Source organism: Biomphalaria glabrata, chromosome 17, assembly GCF_947242115.1.
Source record: "Biomphalaria glabrata chromosome 17, xgBioGlab47.1, whole genome shotgun sequence".
NCBI lineage: Eukaryota > Metazoa > Mollusca > Gastropoda > Planorbidae > Biomphalaria > Biomphalaria glabrata.
The window spans coordinates 10344621-10355376 of record NC_074727.1 but is presented as its reverse complement, the minus strand read 5'-3'; positions in this window follow the sequence as shown (position 1 = coordinate 10355376).

Below are 10756 nucleotides of genomic sequence, written 5' to 3'. Positions count from 1 at the left end.
GACATTTCTATTGACCATTAAGTGTTTTATAACTACGATATTCTTCTCACAGCCCCCCTTCACCCAAAAAGCCTTTGAAAGTCCGGAAGTCTGGGCTTTAAAAAAAGGAATTCATTAGACTTATTTATTTTAAAATTTAGTTTCTCAATTTGTATTTTTCTAGTTGTATTATTTTCAGTAATTTCGTTTGAAATTTAACTAAATGTTTCTTTTATAATGTTTTCTACTTGCTTTTTTTTCATTACTTACTAAGCCCCCTGTAGTGCATATTGTTGTAAACTGATTCGAATGGATACATTTTTAATGATAATTTCATAATTCTAAGAACTAGCAAAATTTAAACGCTATTAGAAACGTGCTTAGTGCAAGTGATTTGAGTTGTCGCTGAAAACGCAAAAAAGTCACATTGTGTTTATGGTGAGTACCAAGTCTTTGGAGGACAGGCTAGCCCTCATCCATCCATCGTCTCTTTATTTCTTCTTAGCTTTCTTCCGTCGCGCAACTAAGGATGTGCAATGTTAGCTTTGACATGTAAATCTGATCATGTTACATCCTTTTTGCGCAACATATTCTAGAGTAATTATGTTGATGTGGCAATATTTGCGTCATAATACGTCATATAAGTGAGCTAACGCTATCATAGTAACGTGACATATTAGCGAGCTATTTACTTACCTAGCCATATTAATGTGTTCGTATAACCAGAGCTTGTTGGATCATATTAAAAAATAAAAAGTAAAATTCCCTTTTGAGACCTTGCGATCTATAGAGCAAATGATTTAAAGGCCATCTGTTTCTGTGGCCCACTGTAAACGAGCGTATCATGTGGCCTCACAACTACCAACCGCCTTTACTTTTCCCCAACTAGTGTATGATGTGTATCCATTAGAGCTGGGTGGACTCAGAGGCGGACCTAAAGTTCCCGAAATAAAAAATTCCATTCTTCACCAGGATTGGAACACGAGACCTTTACCGCGCCTCCCGTGATCATATTACCATCGACATTACCATAAATGAAGATTTAGTCAATGTTTTCCTAGATCGACTTACCCTGATCCACTCTTAATGTAACCCAAAACTAAATAGTGTTTTTAGCTATAAAAATAATTTTTTTTCATCTATAAATAATTAAACTAAAGATATAAGTAGAACGAATTTTTATTTATCATCAGTGCCAGACTCATTTTTCTCATATACCAAGTCTTTTACAGACTCAGCGCGCCTCTGATATGGCAGGTTTATAGGTTCAACGACAGTTGTCCACACTCTACAAGTCTCTTCTACTTGGACTGAACAAACAATTGGGTAACCATGAAATAGTAGTGCCTTGACATTGACAAGCTGTGAGAGGGAAATTAGATACTTAGTCAATAAGTTCTCTCTTCAGAAATCAAGTATGGGGAATTTTGTTCGCGCTATTTTGTCGGCGCTATTTTGTGGGGGGTCACCTAGAACAATGAAGAATATTATTTTGTGGACAGTACAGATTTTGATGAAAGGCATAAACTAAATCCAATGGTAGGTACCAGCTATCCATCTTTTAAATAGACATATTTTAGAATATTTTTAACAGGATTTTTTTTTTCTACTTTATGACAGTTGTCCAATTAGATATTTATACCTGTCAGGTTGATGAACAGTTGATGTGATTATCTTTTTGTCACACACAAATTTTTTTTTTCTATTTCTAGATTGACAATCTTAAACCTAAAACATCAAACACAAGTGAAGTAGCTCTACTGCTGAAGACATTTGTAAAAAAAACTATAAAACTGGTAAGAATTTCTACTTCATAGTGTGACTTATACTAAACATAATTTATACCCAATTGTTAACAGGAGGTAAACATATTTGCAATTTAAAAAAAGGATCCAAAACTATTACCTTTAGAAAAGAAAGCCTACACCAGTAAAAAATATGATATTAAAATGGAAGCAAATAAAATTCAATGTACAGAGCATAGTGTAGAACTTAAATTGAAACGAAGACTTGAACCTAGGCTGCATACATGCGAGCAATAAAAAAGAAATTATCTTGAAATCATTCCGATAAACGAAATAAAATGAGCTGTCTCAGCCTAGCTTATTGTACACAGCACGCCACTGTGCTGACACTGATCCGTGCCGCACAAAATTAAAAAGAATATCACTCAGCCATCCATGGTACCTTAGAAATTGAGCCGAATATTGGAATGAAATGGAATTAATGTTTTTTCGTGAAAGTCTGTTCCGAATTCAAATAGTCCTACACAGACTAGTCGTTATGTGAGAACACACTGTATTTTTGAAATAACTAAATAATAAGCTGACACCAGTGTTCAAAATACTTTACAAGCTTCACTTAATTAAGGATGAGTTTCAAGTGACTGGAACTATCACTAACCTGTTTTAAAACGGAGATACCATTAGATAAAGTTCACTGACATAGCTAGCTAATTATATAGCTCGCGGACTTACCTTTGCACTAATGGACTCATGATTTCTTGATAGTGAAAGAAAAAACTGCAATAATAAATAGTTACAAATTTTAAAGCTACAAGAGCTATAATGATAAAATATTTGGATTTTAATATGTTAACATGAGCTTTAATAAAGTTTTTATCAAAGAAAAATATTTTATACCATTTATCTTATACACAAAAGGTGTGTAGCAGTGAATAGTACTTGACCTTAAATTATCTATTTAAATACACTTTTTAATATTCTGTGACATTAAGAAGGTATATGTGTTTCCTTTTGATTTTTTCAGGAGACTACCCAAACTGTTGTCTCTACAGGAATCAACAAAGCCAAAATAAAGTTACTTTGTAATATTAGAGATAATTTTAGGTCCTTCTGTGTAGCAAGTGCACTGTACTGTTGTATCATTCCTACCAGTACACTATGTCATTTATTGAATGATATTAAAGAGCTTCCAAATAAATATTTCTTAATATAATTCTTTACGTTTTATTTCTTATTGCCAGTAATCATAAAATCTTAATTGTCTTGAAGGAAATTTATTTAATTTACTATGTTCGAAAAATATGTATATATGAAGGTCCCATAAAAAAGAGCTATCTTACATTATATTCTAAAAAATGCATTACATTTCCTTAAAGTTCTAAAAATGTTAGACTTGTTATTTTGCACTCATCATCATTGGAATCCTTCAGTCGTAGAACGACTATGGTTCATCTCGAACACTTTTTCATATGGCTGTGTAGCCCTATTTTGGAGAGACACTCCCGTCCACATATATTGCAGGTCAAGGTGGCGTTCGCTTTGGTGAAAGAGGAGCTGGCCATCTTACATGTGGCACGCTTTTCTTCAAGAATCGAGGCCCATATTTTCTCACTGTCTATAGCTTTCTTGGTCACCGACTCTCTACAACTAGTGCGGTCTAAGGCTATGTCTTCCCAATGGTCAGTATTAATGTCCACTGATTTTAAATCCCTTTTTATCACATCAACGTCACGGAGGTGCGGGCGACCAATTTTTCTTGAGCCAGACGCATGATTTTTGGGATGCGATTGTCCTCCCTCCGGCGAGCATGTCCGAGCCAGCGCAGGCGGCGTTGCCTGAGGACCGTAAGGATGCTGGGAAGGCCCGTTCTCGGGAGGATCTCAGTATTACACACTTTTTATTTTCTTGTTATTTTCAAGATCCTTCAAAGGCAGCGCTAGTGGAATGAGTTTAGTTTCCTCTCTTGTTTTGTGTAGGTTGTCCACGACTCACTGCCGTACAGTAGCGTGCTAAGAACGCATGCCTTGTAGACCTCCATTTTGGTAGCTGTGGTGAGCTTCTGGTTTTCCCAAACTCTTGGTCGGAGTCTAGCGAAGGTTGATGCGGCCTTCCCTATGCGTTTTTTGATCTCCTCTTCTAGTACCGCGTCACACTTTCATGGAGGTCCTCAGAGCAGGTGGGAAGAGACTTCAGACATTGCCAGTGACAAATTTTTGTGGAAACAGTTTACCGCAAAATGTGCCGAACGATGCGGGAGGGTCTAAGTCAGTAAGAATACCACATTAGGTATTTGAAATAAATTTATTTAATAGCAGGATAATGCACTGTAGATACATCAGAATATGAATTTTGTTGGCTGGGGGAGCTCCTTTTGGTCCGACAGTTGCGCTGGGCAGAGCACGTATCCCGTATTGGGGACGAACGTATTCCAAAAACCAGTCTTTTTTTGGTGAGCTAAAAGGTGGTCGACGTAACAGAGATGCCCCACGGAAACGCTTTAAAGACCAGTGTAGGCGCATGCTTGCCATTGCTGACATAGAAGAGAGCGCCTGGTTGCATGATGTTTCAGAACGAGATAGCTGGAGGTCACTTACAAAGGTCGTGGGATACACATTTGAGACCAAAAGAAAATCCCCCGCTGAGAAGAGACCTAGATTGTGAAAAGATAATCTTATTCGACCCCCGGTGGACAATGGTTATGCTTGCTTTAAATGTGGCAAAATATATAGGTCACAGCTGGGGCTGCGTATCCACGGGAAATACTCCATTCCTTATTTATCTTCGGACTCGAATACAAGATTTATTGTTATTAGTAGTAGTAGTAGACTGCGACCTGTTGGGGAAATACCGAAAATAAAATTCTAAGATTTGACATTTGATAGAAAGTTTGCGTTTTTTTTTCGCAAATAGCAGTTGTCAGGTTGCGAATATGTCTAATCATGTTCTTAGAGAGCGTCTAGGAAGTAAAAGAAACCTGAGTAAAACATAATAATGTGATTAAAAATAGAGCCTATATGAATATGCACCAAACATTATAAAGAAAAGGCGTGTTGATATAAATAGAAATGAAACTTAACATTATAAATGCGCTTTACATAAAAAGAAGCAATGGCTGGCATATTTTTGTCTTTGAGTGGGTTAATTAACATGCTAAGATGTTACATTCCTAGACTATGTCACGCTCACCAGAAGTCTGTCTAGCTATGGGGGTTTAGCTCCAGGGGTTGAGATGAACAACTGCCATCCATCCATCCATCCATCCCAGTAGGTCTACGCCCAAGGAAGGCTCTGGTCTGTTTCAACACATCCTTCCATTCAGATCTCTCCTTGGCCTTTCGTCTCCACACCCTTACCCCAAGCTGTTGCAGACCTACCTCCACATCATCAATCCATCGCATTTGGGGTCTGCCTTTGGGTCGCCAGCCTTTTGGTTTTGCCTGTATACAATTTTCTCTCCTCTGTTATCTGCATTCTTTCAAGGTGATCTGCTCAACGGAGTCTGTTCTTTTTTTTTATTTCAGTCACTATCGGTGGGTCTTCATACAATTGATATATCCCATTCCCATGATTGGTGCGTGTCCTCCACCCTGTTTCATCTAGATATTTGAAAGTTTGGACATTTTCAACTTTGTGGTCTTTGATTTTTATATTGTCCCTCTGTTTGATTGTCTCTTGTCATTGTATTTGGTTTTACTGTCATTGACCTCAAGTCCTGCTGGTTGAAGTGCTTCTTCTAGTTGTGTGAAAGCTCTAGCAATGTCAGAGGTTTCTTTACCCAATAAGGTAATGTCATCAGCATAAGCAAGGCATTGTAGAGGTTGGCTGTATATCGTCCCTGTTGGTTGTGGACCCATGTTTCTCTCCTGAAGTAGTTAGTAATAGTTTCCCTTGTGTTTATGTGTATATTTCTGATAACTCTCTCCAGTGTCAAATTGAAAAGCATGCAAGAAAGTGAGTCACCTTGCCTTAATTCTCGTTTAATCCTAAATTCCTGTGAGTGTTCTCCTTGTATTATGACTTTACAACTTCCACCCCTTTTTATTTGTTTAGTCCATCACATTGAGCTCATTAATAGACAGGTCACCATAAGTCAAATACAATGGACGTAGGCTTAATGTCAGCATATTGACACTCTTTAGAGGTCACACCTAACGAGGGAACTGAGTTTGTTTATTTGGTAGAAAATCTTAATTAGGGCGCTGGACTTCAAGCCATTACTCTAGACGGGTAAAAAAAATACATGTCCAGAGGTAGAAATGAACAACTCCAACCCCTTTTATTTGTTATTTAAGTCGATCACATTGAGTTCATTGATAGACAGGCGACTTCAAGTCAAATAAGATGGACGTAGACTTGTTGGCCTCCTTCAGCCGTAGAACGACTATGGTTCATCTCGAACACTATTTCGTGTGACTGGGAGCCTTATTTAGGAGAGACACTCACGTCCACATATATCGCAGGTCAAGGCGGCTTTCACTTTGGTTCTAGAGGAGCCGGCCATTTTTCGTATGGCACACTTTTCTTATCTTATCTTATATAATACAGACGTTACTTCAAAAAAGAAGATGATTACGTCCTACGCGTCATGCATTTAGTCATGCATATTAACCAATGACTTAAAATCTGCCAAGTCACTGGTTTTCCTGGCTAGCTCAGGCAACCCATTCCATGCTCTAATAGCACTAGGGAAGAAGGAGTATTTGTACAAATTTGTCCTAGCATATGGGACGAGGAATGTGGCTTTATCTTTGTGTCTTTCAGAGTATTTTATTAAATTTTGTTTTTGTATTTGAAGATTATGGTTCAGTGTTTTATGTATTATTGCTACTTTACTTTTGAGCCTTCTGTCCTGAAGGCTTTCTAAATTTAGTGATTTTACTAAAGGTGTTACTCTAGTCAAATGTGAATATTCGTTTGTTATGAATCGCACTGCTCTATTTTGTGTCTGTTCTAGTTTCTTAATGTTTTCTTGAGTTGAGGGGTCCCAAACAGAGGATGCATATTCTATTATTGGCCAAGGTTAAATAACATTTTAGTTTTATGTTCTTATTTGATTTATAGAAATTTCTTTTAATAAATCCTAATGCTTTGTTTGATTTTTTTGTAGTTTCATCAATATGTGGATTCCATGACAGTTTTTCATTTATTATAACACCTAGGTATTTTGCGTTTTTAGTCTGTGTTACTGGTTTGCCATGAATAAGATAAGTGGAATTAATTTGTTTTAGTTTTTTTGTTACTCTTAACAACTGACATTTTTCTGGGTGGAAAGACATGCTCCAATTTGATTCCCATTTCTGTAATTCATCTAATTCTCTTTGTAAAATATCTGTGTCTTGTGTTGTTGTTATTGTTCTATATATTATGCAATCGTCTGCAAATAATCTGACTTTTGTTCCTGAAGTAATGCAATTTTCTTCTAGAGCTAAGGGCCATAGGCATGTAGGCTTAATGTGGACACATTGACACTCAGTAGACGTCACACCTAACGAGTTTGTTTATTTGGTAGTATATCTAATTTAGGGCGCTGGACTTCAAGCCACACCTCTATATGGGTAATCGAACAATGAGTTTGCGAATTGGAGAAAAATCTCAATCACGAGGCTGGACTAGTCTACAGGCCACACCTGTACACGAGTGCCGAGTTTGCTTACTTGGTTACTATTCTCAATTAGGAAGCTGCACTAAAGTACACATATCTAAACGAATGACCTTTTGCTACACAGAATAAAAACCGCGAGATTTCATAGCGCAGTTACTAAGTTAGTAACTATTATTTTGTAGATAAAAGTACAAGGCTCAGATTTGTATATATTAGCATAAAGGACACGAGACAGGGCTATCTTTAAAGGAAAGGTAACCACTCCCTACTCCATATTTCATTATTAGTCTTGAAACTCAATTTATTGATAGAGATTGACCATTTTTAAACCAGAATGGATAAACGCAACATTCTCAGACAGCATACTACACTGGATATAAATATTACAGTTGAATTACTTTTCCTAAGTTGTTAACTTGAATATTATTCCTGCGTTTAGTGTCTTGATTTGATAACGATATTCTTAATAATATAGGAGTGTCAAGTAACTCCTTGTTATTACAGATGATGATAAAAATAAATTTTTAATAAAGTTTTTCAGACAAGATTTTTGCATGGCAGTAAAAAAAAAAGTACCCCTTTCAGACCTTGCGTTCAATAGGGCAGATGACGTAAAGGTTATCTGTTACTATGAGACGTTTCACGAGGCTGTCAAGTGGCCAGCACAATGACCAACCACGTTTACTTTCCCCAACAAATGTCAGGTTGTTAGAGTTAGGTGGACCGAGACCAATCACAGGTGTATATGACGTGGCATCGAGCTATTGGTCTAAACTGCCAAGTGGTTGTGACGTTGCAGGACAGTGTTCAGGCCTTTTATAACGATTGGTCTCGGGTGGACTCAGAGGCGTCCTATCGCCTCTGAAAATTCAAAATCTTCACCGAGACTCCTAAGGTTCGAACCCAAACGATTTAACACTCACGCCCCTTACATAGTGGTAGTCTCATGTATCTCAATTTCATGAAATCTTCGATTCTTGGAAGCATCTGTTTCTTATCATACTACGTCCATAGGTCACCACCAGATCTCATTGACTCCTCTTGATCTTCTCCATATGTCTGCTTTCCAAGAAACTGAAAATACTTTTACAATCCGAATTAAAATGTGTTGTTGTATGCGAATTTATCTATGTACTTACCTGGAAAATGTCCTTATCAGTCACTATTAGACTATCTATTCTAGTAGTTATCTTTTTTTTTGGGGGGACGGGGGGGGGCAGGAAGTGAGAAAGAGACAGAAATGACTAGAAGAAGTTGGCTTGGGAAGGGAAGTTATCATAATATAACACTGCTTGTGGTTGCGTTTGGTTTGTATACGTTGAAAACTCCTCACTTGTGTGCGAATGTGTTTCTAATTTATTGTTTCAACGTTTTTTGTCTTTGTCTATAACGCTGTGAAACTCTAACTCATTTTATACATACTGTTTTTCTCTTCGGCTTGCAGAAGAAAGAGGAAGAGAGAGGAAGAGAGAGAAAGAGAGTGGGGGGGAGATATACGAGAGAGAGAGTGTGGAGAGAAGGAGAGAGATAAGAAAGAGGGAAGGGAGAGGGTAAGGGAGAAAGAGATAGAGAGAGCGAGAGCAAGATAGAGAGAGAGAGCAATAGAGAGAGTGAGAGAGGGAGGGAGGGAGAAAGGGTGATAGATAGAAAGATATAGGATAGAGCGGGAGAGCGAGAGAGAGGGAGAAAGAGTAGAAGAGAGAGAGATGGTGGGAGAGAGGGGGAATATAGATTGAGATAGTCATATGAATTGAGGACAAAAAGCGAGAGCAACAGAAAACAGAAATAGAGAGACAGAAACTTTATAGAGAAAGAAAAGAGACATACAGAGATGCAGACAAAGGTAGACAGGGATAGAGCAGGAAACTGACAGAGGCTTAAATAGAGAAAGAGAAAAGAGTTAGAGATGTATAACAGAGAGACGGAGAAAGTAAGACAAAGAGAGAGACACAGTGAAAAAGAGTCTTGCTTCGCTACTACAAAACTGTTACCTGCCTACGAAAATTACAGAAACTTTGACACGTAGCTCAGCAGATATTGTAAAAACTAGAGCTTACTTTTTTTTGGGGGGGTTTAGTTGGCAACAGTGAAGATAAGTTTAGCGACCTTGACATTGTTTCGTTTATCGTGAAAATCTAAACAAGACAAGTGACTCGGAAAAAAGATTTCTTATAAGTATATGTCTTATGAAAAGTAATATATTTACAATAAACAATAAACGAGACAATGTTTTAGATTCCTAAGATTGAGTGCAGTATTTCAAGTGACTACGTGAAACCAAGTGGCGACCAGCATATTTGATCACATCTGAGGCTCGTTGTTCGCCGAGATTTCTTCCGAAGGAGTCAGCTGGTGAGGTCTCACTAAGGTCTCGGGGCACCCATTTGAGACCCCCAAAAAGCCCTTGCTAAAGACAAGCGCAGAAGTCGAAAAGTAAACACGTTAAAACGCCGTTTTAAAATAACGCAATTAGAAATGTAATCTGGGAAAATACAAGCCGACTATCTCACCAAATTTACATTTTTTTTTTTTGGTCCGATGGAACGTTCTGTTCACACATATGAGCTTTTTTTTTTAAATACATTTCAAAACTTTGGTGTCATTCTCTGTTGGGTGTTACCTGATGCGGTCCGCACCACTCGCACACCGCTAGCGACGCCACAGATTTTGAATATAAAGATTTTTGTTCCATCTAGAGAATTTCTCTAAAAATGATCTACAAAGTCACCTGTCTAGAGTTCACCTTTTTTTTTTTTCACTTTTGAAGTCGAGCTTGAATGTTTATGTTGACTAGTTCAGAGGATTTATATTGTTTGTTATGGCCAGAACATCTCTTCTTATCTTTCATTTTTTTTAAATTTCAATAAACGGGCCTCATTTTAACGATCCTTCTTACATATTTCTTAGCCCGTGAAGTAGTGTATCTATTACAATGAAACCTTAACAACCAGCTCTCTTTCCTTCTCTCTCTCTCTCTCTCTTTAATCTATCTTCTTCTTCTTCTTGCCAGCTTTATTGCTGCTGAGCTGTGAGCTCTTTTGCAGACTGTGCCAAGGAAAAAAAGTGTGCTGTTTTCTTCAGTTGTTCAGCACTGCCGTACAGGGTGTTGGTTATGTTAGGCTGTAGTGGAAGTAGGGTCTGCCTAAGGTGGATTAGGGAGGGGCATTCAAAGAGGATATGGTTTACGGTTTCAAAGGGGTGGGCGCAGTGTCTGCAAAGGGGTAGTTGTGTGGAGTTTATTTTGTTCAGGTGGTAATTTAATAGTGGTGTGTGTCCTGTTCTTAGTTGGAAGATTGTAGATTGTTCTTTGCGGGGGAGGAAGTTAATACTGTCCAGTTTGTTAGGCGTAGTCATTTCTCTGTACATGGCTCTGCCTGTGTTTCCTGATGCCCATTGGTTGAGCCACTCCTCTTTGTGATTGTTGACTAAC